At 39.2% G+C, this 20,293-nt stretch overlaps 1 protein-coding gene across 26 annotated transcripts in view; it reads right to left on the bottom strand.

Annotated features, from left to right (window-relative positions):
• Positions 1-20,293, bottom strand: part of Baz2b (bromodomain adjacent to zinc finger domain 2B) — a 390,581-nt gene that overhangs the window by 126,285 nt on the left and 244,003 nt on the right. For 2 of the 26 annotated variants that reach the window (XM_085834864.1, XM_085834872.1), the window contains exon 1: positions 10,990-11,153. The exons of 22 other annotated variants lie outside the window; for them this stretch is intronic. The gene's annotated coding sequence lies outside the window, so the exon portion shown is untranslated. Of the gene's footprint in view, positions 1-10,989; positions 11,697-20,293 lie in introns of those variants that run through there. 2 more of the 26 variants (XM_085834865.1, XM_085834868.1) reach the window with 2 other exon arrangements.

The following is a 20,293-nucleotide window of genomic DNA, read 5'->3' as shown; positions in this document are numbered from 1 at the left end:
AAATACAAGCTGACTATAGCTTACCCACACCGTGGCAATTTAGCATCAAAGAGAATAATCATTGTGTGAACTTTAGACAACAGCAAAGATTTAGTCTATTCTTAAGTATCCGTGTTTTCCCCTTAGATGCTCATTCTTAATTTTATGACTTCATTGTTCAAAAATGAATTTTGTTCAGACTTCAGTTTTTCTTTTTTTCCCCCCAGTAATGTCCTTAAATTCTCAAGTTATTTCCTTTTGGACACTGATAATTTTCATTTTAATTATAAATTTTAATTAATATACATTAACTTATTCTTTTAAATATGTAATTTCTCATTTTTTATTATTTTCTGAATTTCATACTTTTGCCCCAACTGATATCCCCGAGTCTTGTAAGACCATTAAGTTGTACTTGGAAGGGTCAGGACCCTGTGTAGCAATGCTCTGACAGGGATTATAATGAGATCCTGGGAGTAATACAGCTCTTACCTTGACTGCCCAAGGCCTGGATTTCAATTGTGATCATCACAATCAAAATGGTGTACTTTCTATGCACATCCCAAATCTGTCTTAGCATGACATGCATTATATTTCTGAACCATTATTTGACAGAAAAATACACAGATATGAGCCAAAATGTTCTGTATATTTCAGTAAAGTAAAACAAAGTACTAACCAAGAGTAAAACATTCTAAAAAGTGAGTTGTGTAGTACTGGAGACAATTCTCCAAGTACCTTTAGAAAGACTCTGCAGATTAGGTTACTGTGGTCTGGGACTGAACCAGACAGTATATCTACTCCTCTGTGAAGCTGTCACTGCTTTACATGGTGAGGTAAGGCCCCACTTCCATTCGTCTCTGGGCTCCTCACGAAGGCTAAGCGTAAGAGTTACCATGTGATGTCTATTCTTACACGTCAATCTATTATCTGAACTGAATTATAAAGCTATATAAGCACTGTATGCCCTTGTTAACATCACTGTTTGTAAAATCTAGAAGTAAAAATAGCCCAAGTGATCGTTAGTGGGTAAATGACTGTGGTAGGGTATGAAATGAAATATTACCAATAAAAAGGAATAAACTACTACACATGCTGTAACAGAACGTTATTTTGACTTGACTCCCTCCTGATCCCGGACTCTGTTCAAGACTGAATGTAGAGTGCCTGTAACTTTTCTCAGGTGACACAGGGAGGCACTGAGGCAGGAATCAAGTCCCTCTCAGGTCCCTCTTTAATTCACCTTTCAATACCATGTTGTCCTCACTCAAACAACAAAACAAAAGGGCTCCTTGGACCAGGGTACGAGCTAACTAGTTGGCCACACACCAGACCTACCTCCTTCCACCAGTCACATGACTGGCCTTGGGGCTATAAAAGGATCTGCAAGCCCCGCCTCTGAAGCACAACTGACTCTCACCTGTGGATGTCTTTGGATGTCTTCGGTCTGTCTGTAACGTCCCTCAGTATTTGCTGTCAACACTACAATCTCCTTGCAAGGTGCCCCCCCCCCCCCGCCCTTCTTCTTTTCCTCCTCGTCAGAGTCATTAGCTACACTGACTTTTTTAAAGTAGTAATTCTGATAGAACACTGATGCCACTCTTACTTATATAACCTTATAGTGTATCTGTACCTCTCTGTGATAGAAATAAAAACCCAGGTCTTTGTGAAGATGAGAACATTCTCTTGCCCTCACTCTGAATTAAAAGACATTTTTCCCTACTCCCAAACAAATGAGTCTCCCCTTTGGCCCTCACTTGTGTCCGCTGGCACTCAGGCTGGCAAAGTCCTCATGGTCCAGGCTTCCAACTGCAGAAACATTCTGATTCACACAAGCCTGCTTCCTCCCTTACTCTTGCATATTTCTAATTAAATTCTAGTTAACCCACAGGCAGTGCTCTGAAGGGTGGCTTCCTAACATGCTGTGAGGCCTTGAGAAGCAGCAACTTGAGCTTGTAAGATTTCACTGAAGCCTGAATGAGAAAGAATGACAAGCAAGACAACGGCACTACTCCCCAAGTGTACACACATATGCTCACTCTACCCGAAAACCAGCCGAGAAGTAGGTAAATCGGGTCTTACTATTCCCACTTTCAGATGAGGATTCCTATTTTCTTTCATGACAGCAATATTGCAGTACTGTAGACAAGGCCCAGCAATTATCCTAAGCCAAGGTCAGTGTTGGCTACACTCCTAGCCCTGGACATTGAGCTCCCATCATTTGCAGATTTGTTCAACTACAAGAGAAGGCTAAGTGCGGTTAGAGTCAGAACCAGGGAAACAATTCTATATTATCATTTGATTTTTATTTTTTTAGTTCATGGGCTCTCCATGTAGCCCAGGCTACCCTAGAATTTTCTATGTAGACCAAGCTTCTTCTGGTGATCTTCTTGCTCCAGCCTTTTGAATGCTGTGATTACAGGTGTAAACCAGTAGGCCTGTAGTGACTCTAAATTCTTGAAATGTGGGCTGAGAACACTGGTGACATGGCTCCAGGCATGCCCGTGTCTGCACAGAGCTCCTCTGACTAGCCTCCTCAGAGTTGTTTCGCTGTTTATGATATGAGACAGTTGCTGTGACTATTGTCTGATCTCATCAGATCTACTGTTGGATCTGGAATGCTGACCAGCAGGTCTGCTCATCCCAAGACAATCACACTATTCTTGAGCTAGAGGAACCACTTCAAACCTTTCGTCACAGATGGTCATTCGGGTTTGGTAGTAAAAGACTAAATGGCAATACAGCCTTCAGAAGAGGAGAAGGCTCTGACCCTGTTTGACCTGTTCTGATCTACAGCAGTTTTATTACTGTTTAAAATCAGTAACAACTTGACCAAATGCCTGTCACGGGATCTTAACCCATGAAAACAGTTTTGGGGGAAAGAACATCGATCAGCTAGGTTAGGTAGATTAGCAGTTAACTTAATCTATCATTCAAAGCACAACAACAAAAGGACTACTTAAGGGGCCTGAGTCAGACCACTGGCCCATCATGATGCTCATTTTGAACAAAGCCTCCTATACCCACTCTGTTCTATTCTCTTGTTTCTATTAACTTTGCATTCTTAGTTTCCTTTTTTAAAAAAAATGTTAGTGTTTTTCTTTTGAGAGAGAATCCTACCAAGGTGGTCTTGACTCACAGTAATCCTGCCTCAACCTCCCAGACGCTGGGATTACAGATATGAGCCAAAAAGGCCTGGTGTCTTTATTATTTTTTTCTATTTGATGATTCCACTTTTTATTTATATAAGATCCCAGCTTTCCTCAGTGATCGTTTGATATTCACCAATTTCAGTGCTTCTGGTTGCTTCGTGGAAAGTCTTCTCATCCGTGTTAAAACCATTACTAAGCAGCTGTAACCCTGAATTACAACTCTTTCATTTGTAAACCCAACCACCCTAACCATAAAACACAAACAAACAGACAAAAAACATAATTTAATCTTATGCTTAAGTAATGGTGGCTGTTTTGAGTATTAGCATATGCAGTATGGTTCTTTCTGGTCTTTGGTATTCTTTTCAGCAACAACAGATTCATCTTTTTTTTTTTTAGGATTTAGTTATTGTATGTATGTGAGTACATTGTAGCTGTCTTCAGACACAGCAGAAGAGGGCATCAGATCTCATAATAGATGGTTGTGAGTTACCACGTGGTTGCTGGGAATTGAACTCAGGACCTCTGGAAGAAGAGCCAGTGCTCTTAACCGCTGAGTGGTCTCTCCAGCCCAACAGATTCATCATTGCTGATGTTTTCCTATCTTTCTGAAGCAGTCAACTTCTTTTAGGTAATTCTACACACTATCAGCAAGTCATAGAAAAATGCGATAATCCCATATCTAATGACCATCCTCATTTCATCATCCTATTTCAAGTTTTAAAAAAATCATATGAAATGAGCTGTCTGCTTTGTGCACGCCTGAAACTCTAGCACATGGGAGCGGAGGCAGGGAGACTGAAAGCCTGGGCTAGATGACAAGTTCTGGGACAGCCTACCTACATAGTAAGGACTTTTCTTAAAACAGAAAAAAAAACAAAGAAAAGAAAAAGTGAGGCAACCATCACAAACAAAAAGCAACAGAAAAGAATAAACATGAAGTTGGGCATTAATGGTGGCACACCTGTAACTCCAGCACTCAGGAGGCAGGAGAATCTGGACGGTCAGAACAGCTGCATAGGGAGTCTGAGACCAACCTGGATGAACTAAAACCCAGCCTCTCCTTTCAAAGAGCATGCCTGGGGATTAAAACTGGAGGCCAACGCAGGCTAGGCAAGTGCTCTTCCACTGCACCTTGAGAAGCCCTACCTTAAATGAAAAAGAAGTAAACAAAATAGAGTAAGACAGAGCACTGGGAACGGGAGCCTGGCTTTCCTGTCCGGCTTCAGCACTAGGTACTGTCATCTGACACTGACAACACGGCAATGTAGCTAAACCTAAACTTTCCTCTGCATAAACTCCTCAAGTAACCTTAAAAAGATGAACCAAGCCGGGTGTGGTGTCGCACGCCTTTAATCCCAGCACTCCAGAGGCGGAGGCAGGCAGATTTCTGAGTTCAAGGCCAGGGTGGGCTACAAAGTGAGTTCCAGGACTACATAGAGAAACCCTGTCTCGAAAAAACCAAACAAACAAACAAAAAAAAAGAACCAAATAGCCAAGCTTTCTTTTATCTCTGGATAAATATACCATAATCTATAATCATTAAGACAGATGTCATCTTCATTTGTATATTTCTCCTATTGTTCAATTAACTTGATCTACAGTGTATGTCATATAAAATTTTCTGATGATAGCTTCTTATTGGCACAAAAGCCTTTTCTAGGCATTCTTACTTTTTATTTAAAAATTACATTTTTAGCCGGGCAGTGGTGGCGCACACCTTTAATCCCAGCACTTGGAAGGCAGAGGCGGGTGGATTTCTGAGTTTAAGGCCAGCCAGAGTGAGTTTTAGAACACCCAGGGCTACACAGAGAAACCCTGTCTCAAAAAAAAAAAAAAAAACAAAAAAACCAAACAACAAAAAATTACATTTCTATTATTTCATTTTACCTATGTGAATGCTTTGCCTGCATATATTCTGTGTACCATGTGCATATCTCGTGCCCTCAGAGCCAGAGGAAGCCATCAGATCCCTTGGAATTGGAGTTACAGATGACTAAGCTGCCTAGAAGGTACTGGGAATCAAGCACTGGTCCTCTAGAACAGTCAGCACTCAACTGCCAAACTATCTACACACACACACACACACACACACACACACACACACACACACACCTACTACCTCTTAGGACATTAATTTTGGTTTAGGTTTTAAACAAATTCTCACTATGTAATGAGGGGTAGTCTCAAACTGACAACCTCACTTGAGCTTCCTGAGTGCCGAGATTATAGGCTTGTGCTGCTAACCCTACCTCTCCTGATTTCATAAATGGTCAAAACCTTGACATTAGACTTTGCTTCACTTATTCATTTGCTTATCCACATTTCCAAGGAATGTCTCAGATTCACGATAGCAGGGAGTTTGGGCAGCAAACCCTGCTAGCTCACTGGCCTTGCCTGGTTATGTTTCACTATGCACACAGCAATGCCCAGATGTGAAACAAGTCCCAAACTGAACACTTCTGACTTCTAAGAATGACATAAAAGACTGGTTCTACAGTTTTGAGGGAAGCCACATGTGCCGTTGCAGAGTGGCACAGGCTTCTGCTGGCCACCACGCATAGTTGCAGATATTTATATCCCAGTGTTGGGAAGACAGAAACAAGAGGTTATCTATCTGGGGTTCACTGCCAAGCCAGGACAACCTAATTTATTAGCTCCAGGTCAATGAGAGACTCTGTCCTAAAAGGAGATGTCCGGCAGTCCTGAGGGTGATGCCCAGGGTTGTCCTTTAACCTATGTAGATGTGCGCCTGCACCTGTGCCTGCGCCTGCGCCTGCGTGTTCGCGTATGTGCCTGTCTGCTGTTTGGGCTTTACTATATCTTCCTCTTAGGGAAATTTGGTGTTAGAGCAAAAGGCTTCTTCTTACTTCCCATTTTCACTATTAAGAAATCAAATATAAGAAATCCTCCGAACAGGCAGAAACACTCTACCTACAGAAGCATCAGTGCGTATTCTTTTTATTAAGGTCCTGAGAAATAAGTACTCGAAATTCAATCATCACAGTCTATGAAAGCCTTCACCCCGTCTGGGAATGCGTACACCCAGACTGTTCACTACTGGTGCTTCACTGAGAGCAAGCAGCAGCCCTTTGCACACAAACACCTTCACACACAGAACATTTGGCTGCTGTTTTTCTTTCTTTTTCTCTAAAGAAAAATATGTGATGTGCTGAAAGCTATAATCTTGTTCATATTTTTTTAATTTTACCTTATTACTATTTGGGCTTATGTGTGTGTGCATGCTGACATGGCTGCCAAGACAAGCCAAAGGGGGTTCTGGGTGATTGGTTGTGAGCTCCTTGACCTGGGTGCTGAGGATGGCGCAATAGTCCTCTGTACGAGCAGCAAGTTCTTTTAACTGTTGAGCCATATCTTCAGGACCTCCAAAAGTTCATACTTGGTCTATACAATTAAGGGTTTTCTGAACAGCTACTAAAGTATTTGACAATTCTCAAAAGGCTAAGCATAAAATGACCACATGAACTGAAAGCAGAGACTTGTAAAGAGTCTACCCACTGACAGACAAGTGGATGGCACACAGCATAGATGGTGTTTCTTTCGGGTTTTTGTTTACACAATTGAATCATGTAAAGTAGTAGGGTTCTGAAAGTGCTACAGAGGGACGATCCTGGGAAACTGCGCTAAGTGAAATAAGCTGCCCCAAAGAACCATACATTGTGAAAGTAACCAACGCTATGGAGTTATACACATCAAATGGTCCAGAGCCAGACATCATGGCGCAGCCTTCTAAGCAAAGCACTTGGGAGACAGACGCACACAGATCTCTGTGAGTTCAAGGGGTAGCCTGGCCTACATGCTGAATTCCAGGCCAGTCAAGGCACTATAGTGAGACTCTGTCTCCAAAGAAAAGGAAATGATGGTCAACATTGGGAGTATAGGTCAATGGTGGAACACTTGCCTAGCGCACCCACGAGCAAGAAAAACAAAAACAGCACCAGCAACAAAAACCAACCCCTTGGAAAACCTACTAGTGCAAATGGCCCGATTTATGTTAGCTTTCCAGTATGACGGAAAACAAATTTATTGAACTGTGTATAATAAATGGGTGATTTGCTGGAGAGTGAGCTGCATCTCTAGAAAGTTATTTCTTAAACTAGAGTTTGAAGCCTTTTTTGGGTGCTCAGGGATCTCACTCCAGTCTACTCTACACACAGTTCCGCCTCTAGCATTCTGCTTTCCACATTTCCTTTACTGTTAACTCTATTTTATCTTTCACTCTTTGGGCAATGAAGCTTGTGCCCTTTTTGAAATGTCTGATATCTAAAAATTACTATAACAGATTTATTATTTGATTATGCATTGCTTAAACTATCAAATCAATACTCATACTTAATATTTGTTTGGATTTTTATTTGCCAAAGTACATTTGTAGTGGTTCAGGTTGTCAAAACAGGAGCTAATAATACACTGTATGTAAAGGCACACAAATTTCAGCCCTACACTAGCACAAACACATTAAGTGAAGTTTTCTAAACAAGAAACGGTAAGGGGAGCAGTGCAGGAAGCTACCTAAGAGCTCTGGCCATCGCAAGCAATTCAGACACACATAATTCACTAGACTTACTTAATATGTGCAACCATGATATTTACACAGAAATTTGTGATTGTCCTTTAAAAAAAAAGTCTTCTCCCCTCCGCCTCAGCCCCTCTTCTCCTTCCTCACTCTGTAGCTGAGACTGGCCTTAAATAAATTATACCCCAGGTTGCCCTCAGATTCTAGAACCCCTTAGTGTTGCCCTCAGTGTTGGGAAATAAAAAAACTATGCTGTTCAAATAAATACTTTTAAAATAAGTAACATACTGACATTTAATGTGTATGTTAATATTTTCTATGCCTAGATAGAAATAGTCAAAATATATAATTCTAATTCTCTGCAGGGTTATTAAAAATGTAAAAATTACACATAATTTTAAGTACAATTCATGTAAAAGATATTTTGGAGGCCAACTAAATCATTTAAATACCTTATTTAATGATTATGATAACATTAAAATAAACTATACTTAACAAAACTTGTTAGCGTATCATAATAAAGTAGAAGACGTTAATGAAAGGTGTAAGAAGTTTGAATGAACTGTTTCTATTTGAAAAAATTAGCATACAACGTTAAACACTGTATAAAAAACTGAAGAGATCTGGGCTGGAATAACTGTGCCCAGATGTTTGGATGCTCCCCCAGTTGGTAAGTATGTGGAGAAGATAACCACAGATGCACAAAAGCCTTCCGAAGAATCTCTGTGTGTTTTTTTCTCTTAGGCTGGGATAAATCAAACTCATTCCTCAATAGCAATTAGATGGTCACCTTTTGGGTGAATCAAGTCCTGATTCTTTCTTTATCCCTACCCGACCCGGTTCACCAGGAAAGTTGCTGTTATCTATCTTGCAGCTGATGGCAGCAGCAGCCTTCTGGTCATCCTTTTCTCCCTCAACTCTTTTCAGTTTTACCTTTCAACACATTCAGAGTTTAAATTCTACCAAGCCACTCCCTCTGTTAGATTACTATAAGAACTCTTTAAACAATGTTCCATGAATACAGTCAATTCTCAGCTTAGCCAGCGGAAAGATCCTTTAAAAATACAAATTAGATCTATGCAAAAGCCTGAGTTGCACTAAGTCCCACCTGGAGTCTGAAAGGTCTCATGTGACAGCCTCTCCGCTCCTTACTTCTGAAATACCCAACACCTGTCCCCACTCACCCGATCCTCACTCCTCCCTCCAATCACAATGGCCTCCATTTACTTCCAGGTCCTAACAGGCATGCTTTCTGCCTGGAAGGTTCTCCCTCAATTACTTTGTCACTGCCCAATCACCACCTTGATTGTGTCCTTCCTAAGACTAGAACAGCTACAAAAATTACCCTGCTCCATTTTCTTCAGAGTTTTTCCCCCTTTTTCTTTTTTGTAATATTTACTGTCTAACAAGCTATGTATTTTACTAATTATTCTCTATAGCTTATCTCCACCTGAACTATGTGTTATACAAAGGTACACCTTTGGGATGTTTATTTGCTGTTATTTTCCAGGTATCTAGAACAGTCCAGACTACACGCAAATTCAGTATGTAAATGAAGTGGGCTGCACCAGCTCAGAGGTGGAGTGAGTACCTGCCTAACATTCTCGAAGGCTCTATCATCAGAATGTCAATAAAAACAACACATTGGCTCTCACCTCGTACGGCCGTTAGCTGTTGTGTCTACCTGCACTGTATCAGGTATCATGCCTGCTAAATTTTTGCTTCTTCTATTAAACTGTAAATTTTAGAGACACAGATTTTGTTTGGCTTCCTGCTTTAGGTAATTGTACTTCTTACAGTGTCTGATACTTTGGAAGCACAGTATAATATTTGATAAATTAATCCATCTAAACCAAAGATGTGAGCGCCCACCTTTATGATATAAAGTGTCTTAAAAGTGTGCCTCTGGCTTCTGCCCCTGTGTCTCGCCTGACTCTTACACTGGCTAAAAGACCTTAGTCCCATTATTTAGATTCTCTACAATGACTTCTTCATCAATGGAAACGGGAGCAATGATACCATGCCTAATGTGATTACCATGAATATAAGATGACAAATTAGCTCACTGGTTTCTATGTAACAATAAATGGCCTCTATTACCTATCATTACAAAATGAAACAAAGGTTCTGCTGTAAATTTTATCTTGATAACGACATAAAACATAATATTTAGAACCTTCTTGAAATACTACAATAACGTATTAAAAACTATGGAGTCAAATAAAACAAACTTGATGCAAGTTCTGGAAACAAAAGTAGCTTAATTCTCAAGAGGCGCTAGATTATTTATATTTCCCTAGAATACTTTCAAATGTTTATTTTTATTTTAGATTCTATAGAGCCTTCTTCAGAACTTGCAATTAATTTTTAATAATTTTAAAGTGTTATCTCTTACATAAACAAAATACCTACTACTGGAGCTTAATTATTAACGACAAGAATACTTAAGTAACTTACACTTACCAGTGTATAACTTACACTCATTCTTTTCTATTCTATGAAGAAGCTCCTATTAGAAAAGTCAGATGCATACTTGTGACTCCTACTAATTGACCATCAGCTTTCTGCGTATGTTAGTCATGGATCCAAGAATATCCATAATTCTTGGGTAATGAAGGTTTAAGAAAAACAGAGTTCTGCTTAAATTAGATAATCATTTTCATTGTAAAGTCATAAATCGTATACTTTTTATATAATAATAATAATAAAACATTCTCTACCTTATAAAACCCTTGTAAAACATGTTTCCTTTACATTTGTATTTCAATAAATAAACAAACACATTCTACTTAAGCACCTGGGTAGGAGACAAGAAAACAAGGCAAGCAGTTTAAATGACTGTCCCAAGGCCACAGATGGGGTGGCTGCCAGCTCCAGGATTAAAGCTGAGTGGCTATTTATTCCTTCTTATGCTTTCAGTACTTAACGTTCATTTTTATATCACAGAGCCTTTGTAATTAATGTAAGAAAACAATTTAATATAATAAAACAGTCGTCACTACATTGTGACAGCATATACACAGAAATTTCTTATATTAAAGATAAGTCAGAATTAATTCAGAGGGTCTGAAAACAATCTGATTTACATGTCATTTCAGGATTCGGCTTGGAGTACCAAGCAAGTGGCAGCTTACTACAATTTATCATGCTAGTGTTTTTAAGCTTGTTTCTTTAATCAAAATCTATAGTAAGTACCTGAGATAAATTTAAAATACAAAACAGACATATTAACGAATTTTTTAAAAAATCCTCCAAACTTAAAACAGTAGTTTCTACTCTAAATGTAAGTTCAAGTTCAAGAAATACTTCTAAGAGGCTCACCAATGAAAACAGACACACAATAAAGCACCGGCAACGCGCTCGTTAGCAGGAGAAAGACATTCAGCACGGAGCTCTGCTTACTGTGGACTGGCTTTAATCAGGAAGTAGCCATTATCCTTTCGATTCAGAGCAGAGACAGCACTGCACAGCCAGCCACGGTGTTTTCAGTTGAAAGGCTTGAAAGAATACTTACTATTGTATCCTAGCTCTGCCTGACCCCAGAGGTCACAATATGTCTTTTATCAAGCGCTATAATGAAAACACAAGCCAAGCAAGCATTTGCAATGCTCTGTTTGTAGAAACACCTAAAATCTACCTAACACAACCTCTCCCTCACAAAACATGGCTGTCTTATTCAGAGATTAGCAATTATTGTAATGAGATACTGTCGGAGAGGGTCAAATAGTACTTCCTGCAGTTTACACATCTTGATTTCCTGGTAAACAAACTGAGAGGCAGGTGGAGCCCTCGGTGCGCCGGTAACCGAGAGCGCTCACGTGACGACACCGAGCCAGGTAAGGGGCCCGCTCAGGTAATTGTTCTTTCTTAATTTTGTTAAGATTAAAACCTGCAATAAAGCGAAGGATCCTCTTCCTTTTGAAAGAAGGGTTTATTTCTGACGCGCATGATCTCAAGCTTACAATAAAGAATGCTAACAAGTCTTAAGCAGGTTTCAAAAATTGGTTTTGGCAAACAAATTGTAAAAATAAGGCACCACTAATAAGGTTTTTTTATAAATGAACAATGATAAAATAAATAACTGTTCATGAACCTGCTAAAGAATGACCTTTAAATTTCAAATGCTTTTAGAAGTAGTTACTCGAAGTCTGAGTTAGAATAAAAGGTTAAAATTATTTTTTTTTTTTGGCAAAGTACGATGCAATTTGATTAGACTACTATAAATATACAGCATTCGTTGAAAAATATCGTGTGTATCAAAAGTTTGCATGAGAGAGTGATTGCCTACATTTTAAACTTTTTTAAAAATAAAATTTATTCACCTGAGCATAAAAAATATTGTTAATTTGAAAACTGCATGTTCTTAGTTTTTTCCTCCCAATTTTCCTTTTCCCCTTTTCTCTGAAATTCGTAAAAATTGATCGCCTAAATTATCACAACAAAATCCGAAATACTTCATCAAAATGAAGAAGTTACTATTTTCAAGGTGTCTACGTGGTTTTTTTAAATCTGTAAAGTTCATACTTAAAAATCTGATATTTACTACATATGGTTTTGCACTCATGAATATAATATTCAATAATTTTACTGCAAAGAGTGATTAAAGACCATTTTACAATGATATAAGCATATTAAGCATTAAAGTCATGTTGATGAAGCTTACATTAACTCATTTTACAAAATAAAAATTTTATGTACGAGATAGAAAAACCAGAATGACAACAAAAGCAATAAGAAAAAAGCCAAAACCACCTGGACAGAGAACTCTGGGCCGGATGGACAGACGGACTCTCAGAGGTCTGTGTTATTTCTATGAGGTATTGAATCCCATTAGCACAGCAGTTGCTCTCATCACTAATGCTTTTAACTACAGTGAGACTGAATTTTCGGAACACTACAACTGGGGAGCTAAGAGCTCCAGCTCAAGTCTGTGGTCAAAGTAAGTGACATCGATATCCTATTTTCACATGGCACGCAAACATGGTCCTTATGTCGTCAGAGAAGATGGTGAATGGAATTCCTGCCACACAGACGCAGGCTGTGTATTCCACACACAGATTTAATTTTGAAGAGGGACAAGGTGATACGTGCATGGCTCTGTGACTTTTTCTTTCTGACTAGCCGGGCATGGTGGCACATGCCTTTAATCCCAGAACTCGGGAGGCTAGCCTGGTCTACCGAGTGAGTTCCAGGACTACACAGAGAAACCCTGTCTCGAAAAAACAAAACAAACAAACAAACAAACAAAAAACAGAAAGACTTAGACGACAGAAAGCTCTTGTCCCTCCTCTGAGGTTTATTTCAAGCCACCCATGGCTCACCCAGACACTTGTACAGAGCGCATTTATCACAGCTAACTGTAACTACGGGAGGCTGTAAAGACTAAGGGCCTTAGAAAGATCCCCACTCCCTGACAAGTCTAACAAACTAGAGGGCGATTTAGCATAGGTGTGAAGGAGCCAGTGGGATGCAAAATGAGAAGGCCTGTCTGATCCCTGAAACTTATAGAACAGGTTCCTCAAGTAGGTCCTCTCACCTTCACCCTCACACAGTAGCAGATCAATGCTTGCTTGCACTCACACTCACACATTCAAACCACACACATATCATACATACACATCATACACACATACCACATACATATCACACACACACACTCATCACACATATCACATACACACATACACTACATACCATACATACCACATACCACACACACATACCAAACACACATATCACACACATATCATACACATCACACATGCATATCACATACATCACACATACCACACACACAAACCAAACACACCACACACACATACCACACACAACACACACATATCACACACACACATCACACACATACCACACATATCACACACACACATCACATACAACACACACAGACCACACATATCTCACACATACATATGACACACACACTCATACACCACATAGACACATCACACACCACACAGATACACACCACACACATATTACACACACATACTACATACACATCACATACACATACCACACACACATCATAAATGTATCACACACACATACCCCCACCACACATCACACACATATCACATGCACACACACATCACACACATCAAACCACACACGAACAAATAAATAAGATAAAAATTATTCTGTAACAAACATTACTTATATTCTATCTTATACCAAAAAAAAATTTAAAGTGACTTACAGGTAGTAGGAAAAGTGTCTATTAAATGTAAATTCATATGAACAAAAGAAAATAATGTCCAGCTATGGAGCTGCACAGCTGCAAGGCTAACACTCAGGAAGCTGCAGGAGGAGAGTGAGTTGGAGGCCCCGCCTGGCTCATATGGACACTGTCTCAAAGCAAGAACAGCACAGTTCAAGGTCCAGCTGGACACAGAAATGCGGTGGATAGGCTCCTAGCAAGGGATCCGAGGCTCACGGCTCTGAACTGCAGGAAGTAGTCAATAAAAGTCTTCACTCATCATCAGCTGCCACTTCACAAACAAACCCAAAGCTTTACGGTAATCAACACAAACTTATGTTTCAATTAAAGTTTTCTCAGCACATGCATAGAAATTAGAACAATGACGTTGCTATGCCCATCCTCCTTTGCCATTTCCTGAGTATAAGCTACAGTCACAGAACAATAAAAGATGACTTATTGTTATTAGGGTCATGTAGCCAAGAACTCTACTGTATATAATCTGAATCCATATATATATGTGTGTGTGTGTATATTCAGATTATATATATATATATATCTTTGTTAATTTCAATTTCATATTCAAAATTCAGTGTCTTTTCTAAATTCAGTTTTTAGAAATTCAACTTAGCCTGCAGGCTGAGTTGATTAAGCATTCAGGGAAGGTGTGGTTTCAGAAAGGCAGGGGGAGTTTCGGATATAACTGAGGTACTTTACCAGAGACTCTAGCTCCTCTCTCATTGACTTTTCATGGGCTTGCTCCTTCATCTGCCTGTGAGCGAGTCTATGATGTCATGGGCTTTCCCCTTCATCTGCCTGTGAGCGAGTCTATGATGTCATGGGCTTTCCCCTTCATCTGCCTGTGAGCGAGTCTATGATGTCATGGGCTTGCCCCTTCATCTGCCTGTGAGCGAGTCTATGATGTCATGGGCTTGCCCCTTCATCTGCCTGTGAGCGAGTCTATGATGTCATGGGCTTGCCCCTTCATCTGCCTGTGAGCGAGTCTATGATGTCATCTGCCTGTGAAGGAGTCTAGGGTGACTTTTATTGTTATATATATTCCCACCTCCACACTGAGTTCTCATGTGCACAGGTGGAGCTTACTTCCCTGTGACTTTTCCCTCTTACTCCAGGGGAAAGACAGCAAAACAAAGAGTAAGAAAACTTCTTATGCCTGACTATATCATTTAAAAAAAGAAAACCCTCAAACATTACTCTATAATAAGTCAATTGATATGACATAGATTGCATACAATTGAAATTTAACAGTGCTCCACTGATTTTCAGGTGCAATAAATAGGTGATAGCAAATCCAACAGTCACAATGAGGTGGGACTTTTTCTCCCTTGTAAAGATGTTAACATTATGTCCTATGACTTCTCACTCACTATCAGTTCTAGTTTCCTCAAATCCAGGGTGACTCTCTCTTGGAGTCTTGTTAATTGGGCCCACAATCTTTCCCTCACTAACTCTGAAAGAGCTTAGAAATTTTTCATTTACATTGCTCATAATGAATGAAACTCAATATGCAGCAAATTCTTTCATCACAAATTAACTTACTATGAATACAGAACAGATCCTGTTTACTTAATATAGCCAAGATATTGTTAGGATTGAAGTTTGTGGACAAAAGGTCAGGTATTATCACATATGTTCTTGCATGCTATAAAACTAATCTGTATTTACACAATCCCAGGTCCTCATGTGGGGCCCATTCTTAAAAACACTAGCCCAAGCCAACGGACTTCAAAAAGTGCTGTCAAGCCACCAAAGACTGCACTGACAACAGTGTCCCCTCCTGTTCACTGGCTGAAGTCACTCAGCCTGTCTGAACTAGGTTTCAGTGCTCATCTCAAACAAAAACCTCTGGAATAGTTTATCTCAGCTGTAGTTATTTCTATATACAGTTTTTGCTATTGTAAAAAACAGCATCTTTCAAATCTTGCTTACCATATTTTGTAATAAAAAAAGACCCCAATATTTTAAAATGTTAGAAAACATATGCTTGCATAGCTAATAAAATTATTAGTGTAATCAATTGAGCTTATATGCTATTCACTAAAAATTTGTGATAATTAACATGTTTACATTATTTAACATCTTATAATTGTAAACAGAGGACAAAAATAGAAAATATCCATAACACAAATGTAAAGGCCTTTGAGAAACAAATTCAGCAACAATAGAATCCAATTTTCCTTCTTTTTCTTAAAAATATGGTAAAGAAAAGCAAAGGCAGACATATGTTCCAGTAACTGCAGCATCAGAGAGACACAGGACTGTGAGTACAAGATCCATTTTGCTGCAGCAGAACAGACATTGCATAACAATGAGATCTGCTAATGAAAGCAACCATCAACCTGAGATACACATGTATTAAGGCAGCCTCGGAGCCACTGCCTTCTGCATCATTTGTCCCTCCTCTGGCCTTTCTCGAGCCCCTGACCTGTTTGGTGTTTTTGTCCTTTAGACTGAAGAACTCAGTGCTGGGACAGGAACACCCAGACTCAGGTCAGACAGCACTGATCTTGACCCCCACATTTATTTTTAATGCAAACTCTAGCTGCACTGCTGCGTCCTTCAAGAAGACCAACGGCAGCAGGCAGAGCAGGTAGAGCAGACAGAGCAGGGCTTTTCTGGAGATGTGTAGAGCTGGGCTGGAAAGCTTACCCACAGTTGCTGTGAGTTCCATATGTGCACTGTCGGTGCAGTGTGAGCGAGGAGGATGAATTAAGACAGCATTAAGTGCATATTAAATCACTTTTAATTAATCCTCTAGAACTTTCTATCATTGACAACTACTAAATGCAATAATATAGAGCTGTATATTAACGATCAACATGAAAATTATTCTGTTTTTAAATAAAAATCAAATTTCTCCCAAAATGTTTCACTTTGGGGTCTACATTATGTTCATTACTAATTCCCATTTGTTAAAAATAAGTAATTCTGCAGACTTTTTCTAAAGATTGATAGTTTTGTTATGAGCATATTTAGTATTATTAATCGTGAAGTATGAATGCCCCAATCAATTTATACCCTTTTAAAGTACAAGCTTTTTAAGCACAGAGCTATGCATCCCTTTGGCTGTCAAAGCAGCTGTACCCGAGTCTCCCACTCACCTCTGATGCAGGAGACTGGCTCAAGGTCTCTCTTGTATGATTTCCACTTACTCTCAATACCTTTGGGGCTTACGGGGAAGTGGTGCCCAAAGCCAAAGTTAAATGGAACTCTGTTTACATTCGCATTTTAATATCACATTAATGTCAGGAGGGCGTTGCCCATGCCTTTAATCCCAGAACTCAGGAGGGAGAAGCAGGCAGATCTCTGAGTGTGAGGCCAGCCTGGTCTACAGAGTGAGTTCCATGATAGTCAGGGCTACACAGAAAGACCCTGTCTCAAACAAAACAACAAGAAAAACATGTAAATGTCTAAATTATAAGGCTATTCAAAAAGTAACTAAGAGTAATTATAAATTCTAGTTCTACTATAAAAATTAAAGAAAAATTAGACCACTTTCTGCCTAACTGTCTTATAGCTGAGGTCATTAAAATCTGGGGCAACAGGGTTACTCAGCAATACAGCACTTGGCTAACACACTTCAATGCCTCAGCTCAATCCAGTGTTCAAACAAAATAATACTGATCATATGATAACCCTAAAGAGTGATTTTAAACCAATGACCACATAACTCAGAGCAATAACTAACCCAGTCAGTATTTACTAAAAATCATAAATTTCCATTGATATAACAAAATAGTATAAACTGTACCGAATTAAACAAAAGTGTTTAAATAAAACAAGAGAAGGACAGCAATAAGGAAATTTCACTTCTATTCGGAGCAAAGGAAGCAACCTTAAGTGTGACCGCTCAGGGATTCATCCACAGAGGCCACAAGCCAAAGCCCATCCCAGAAGGAGCCCACACTCACACAGCAGAGGCAGGCTGTTCTCTGAGTTCAAGACCAGGGCTACAAAGAGAAACTCTGTTTCAAAAAACCAACCAACCAACCAACAAACAAGGAGCTACAACACCTACAAAACCCACTACTGTGAGAAAGTACATCAATTCCAGTCACTGTTGATACTCCAACAGCCCCTGAGTCCATACTCAAATAGAATACCCAGTGATAAATCATTTGTACCCCAATCTACTGTCTCTCTCCTAATTAGTTATTTAAAGTCTCATGGATTTCTCTTTTGAAGTTTGTAGTCCTGCAGGGAATCAGAGAAGGGCTCACAACCATTGTTTAATAGATTGGGAAATAGTAGCTCAAAGGAGCACTTTACATGGTTTCAGCAAAACTTTTTTAAAAGAATTGTTTAATTTATTTTATATATAAGACTGCCACTGTCTTCAGACACTCCACAAGAGGGAGTCAGATCTCACTGAAGATGGTTGTGAGCCACCATGTGGTTGCTGGGAACTGAATTCAGGATCTCAGAAAGAACAGTCAGTGCTCTTAACTGCTGAGCCATCTCTCCAGGTCAGCATAAATACTTTTCTAAAAATAAAATGTCAGGTAGACCAGTACAGTTAAAAAAAAAAAAATCAAGGTACCTCCAGTGTAGTAATATGGTTTTTGAGGCTAAAGGATCTAAAAACAAGGACCTGACAATGGCCAATGGGTAAAAGTGCTGCAGCCACACCTGACAATCTGTGAAATCTCAAAGAGCAAAGAGAAGGCCAACTGAGTCTGGTTTCTTCACATGGGCAGAGTGCACACCCACACACATGCAAACATACAGACGAGCTGGAAGAGGAATGAGTTTCTTTCTTTTTTTTCTTTAATTTATTTATTATATATATAGGGTTCTGCCTGCATATACACCTACATGCCAGAAGAGGGAATCAGATCCCAGTATAGGTGGTTGTGAGTCAGGATGTAGTTGCTGGAAATGGAACTCAGGACCTTTAAAAGAGCAGCCAGTGTTCTTAATCGCTGAGCCATCTTGGCATCACAGAAATTAATTTCTCAGAGGATGGTGTGCTATTTTCTCTACTGAGCTAATTTAAGCAAAAATAGGATAGTGTAATGGGAGTCTTGAAAAACCATAAACAAAGAGATGAATATTAAATCTATACAACTAAAATGCATTCTAATATCTGACTGATCAGAGTAGAATATTAAATATATGTATAATATACATACATATGTATATTATACATATATTTAATAAAATATACATATTATATGTAACATATAATATACAACATTATACAAGTAAAATCTCTCATCTACTACTAAGCAATTAATGAGATTCTGCATATCTTCCAATTTCAGAGGAGACTGGGTAAGTTCAGTCATAGGGCTATAGAAAACTAGACATTAAAATTTGTTAGACTATGTTACAGGCTGTAGCTAGGAGCTAGAAAACCAAGAACTAAGCAAGTGTATAACATGCAGAGCCAGAAATCCTTTGACACAAGTAGCTAGTAAGATATACATAAAACAATATTTGACAACACAAAACTAAAACTGCATGAAATCTATAACATGATAATTCCACTTAGACACTTCAGCAAGGAAAGTTCTGGAATGTGGATATAAGGAATCATATATAAGAAATGAAATTGCAAGCTGAAGGCAGAGTGGAAAAGCTGGAAATGTTGTGAATGAATAAATCAAAAGTATTAGGACATGTTTTTATTATGAAATAGCACTCAGCAGTTAAAAAGAATTGCACTTGATATTCCTCCTATGCCAACCCAGATTTGGAGCTGTCAGGGTCAGAATGACTTGCACTTCTGCTTATCTTGTTATTTAGGGCAGGGTTCATCTACAGCTGACAGTAAAACAGTGGACATGTGTTAGCTTTATCAGTGATGAGACTTTCTACAGGAGGCAGAAAGCTATACAAATCACAGGTTATGGAAAAAGTCTCAGCTCGAATGAGGAAGTGAAACACTTTCTGGTTCTCAGACATGAAGAGAAAGTAGGAAGAGCTGACCCAGTCCTGCCAGCGAGGTCTGGAACAACAGCTAAGCTACTCTAAGGGGGGACAGGAAAACTTCTGACTTCAAGGACTTCCAGGACAACACAGGGATAGCAAGGCCAGACTGGGCAATTTAGAGAGATCACTAAATAAAAAGTTAAGATAAGGCCGTAGGATAGCTCAGTGGTAGACTGCTTGCCTCTTTTGAGGCCCTGGGTTCAAGTCATAGAACAGCAAATTTTAAAAGCATTTTCTTTTTAAAATAACTGTGTTTGCAAGAAAATGTCAAGATGATACAACGATGACCCATATATCAGCCAGTGTTTCCCTAGTGACTTGCCTTGTATATGCTGACTGCGTGACAAAACCAAAAAGGCAGTTACAGATGTGTTTTCAGCTGTAACCAACACTACCAGAAAAGTCTCTCATGGTCCTCTTTAAAGTCACACTCAAGCCCTTTCCTCTGCCACC

The sequence above is a fragment of the Mus caroli genome, unplaced genomic scaffold, assembly GCF_978045245.1.
Source record: "Mus caroli unplaced genomic scaffold, Mus_caroli_1 scaffold_2, whole genome shotgun sequence".
Classification (NCBI taxonomy): domain Eukaryota; kingdom Metazoa; phylum Chordata; class Mammalia; order Rodentia; family Muridae; genus Mus; species Mus caroli.
Note: the sequence above shows the minus strand (reverse complement) of the source record. Positions and strands in the feature narration are given on the sequence as shown.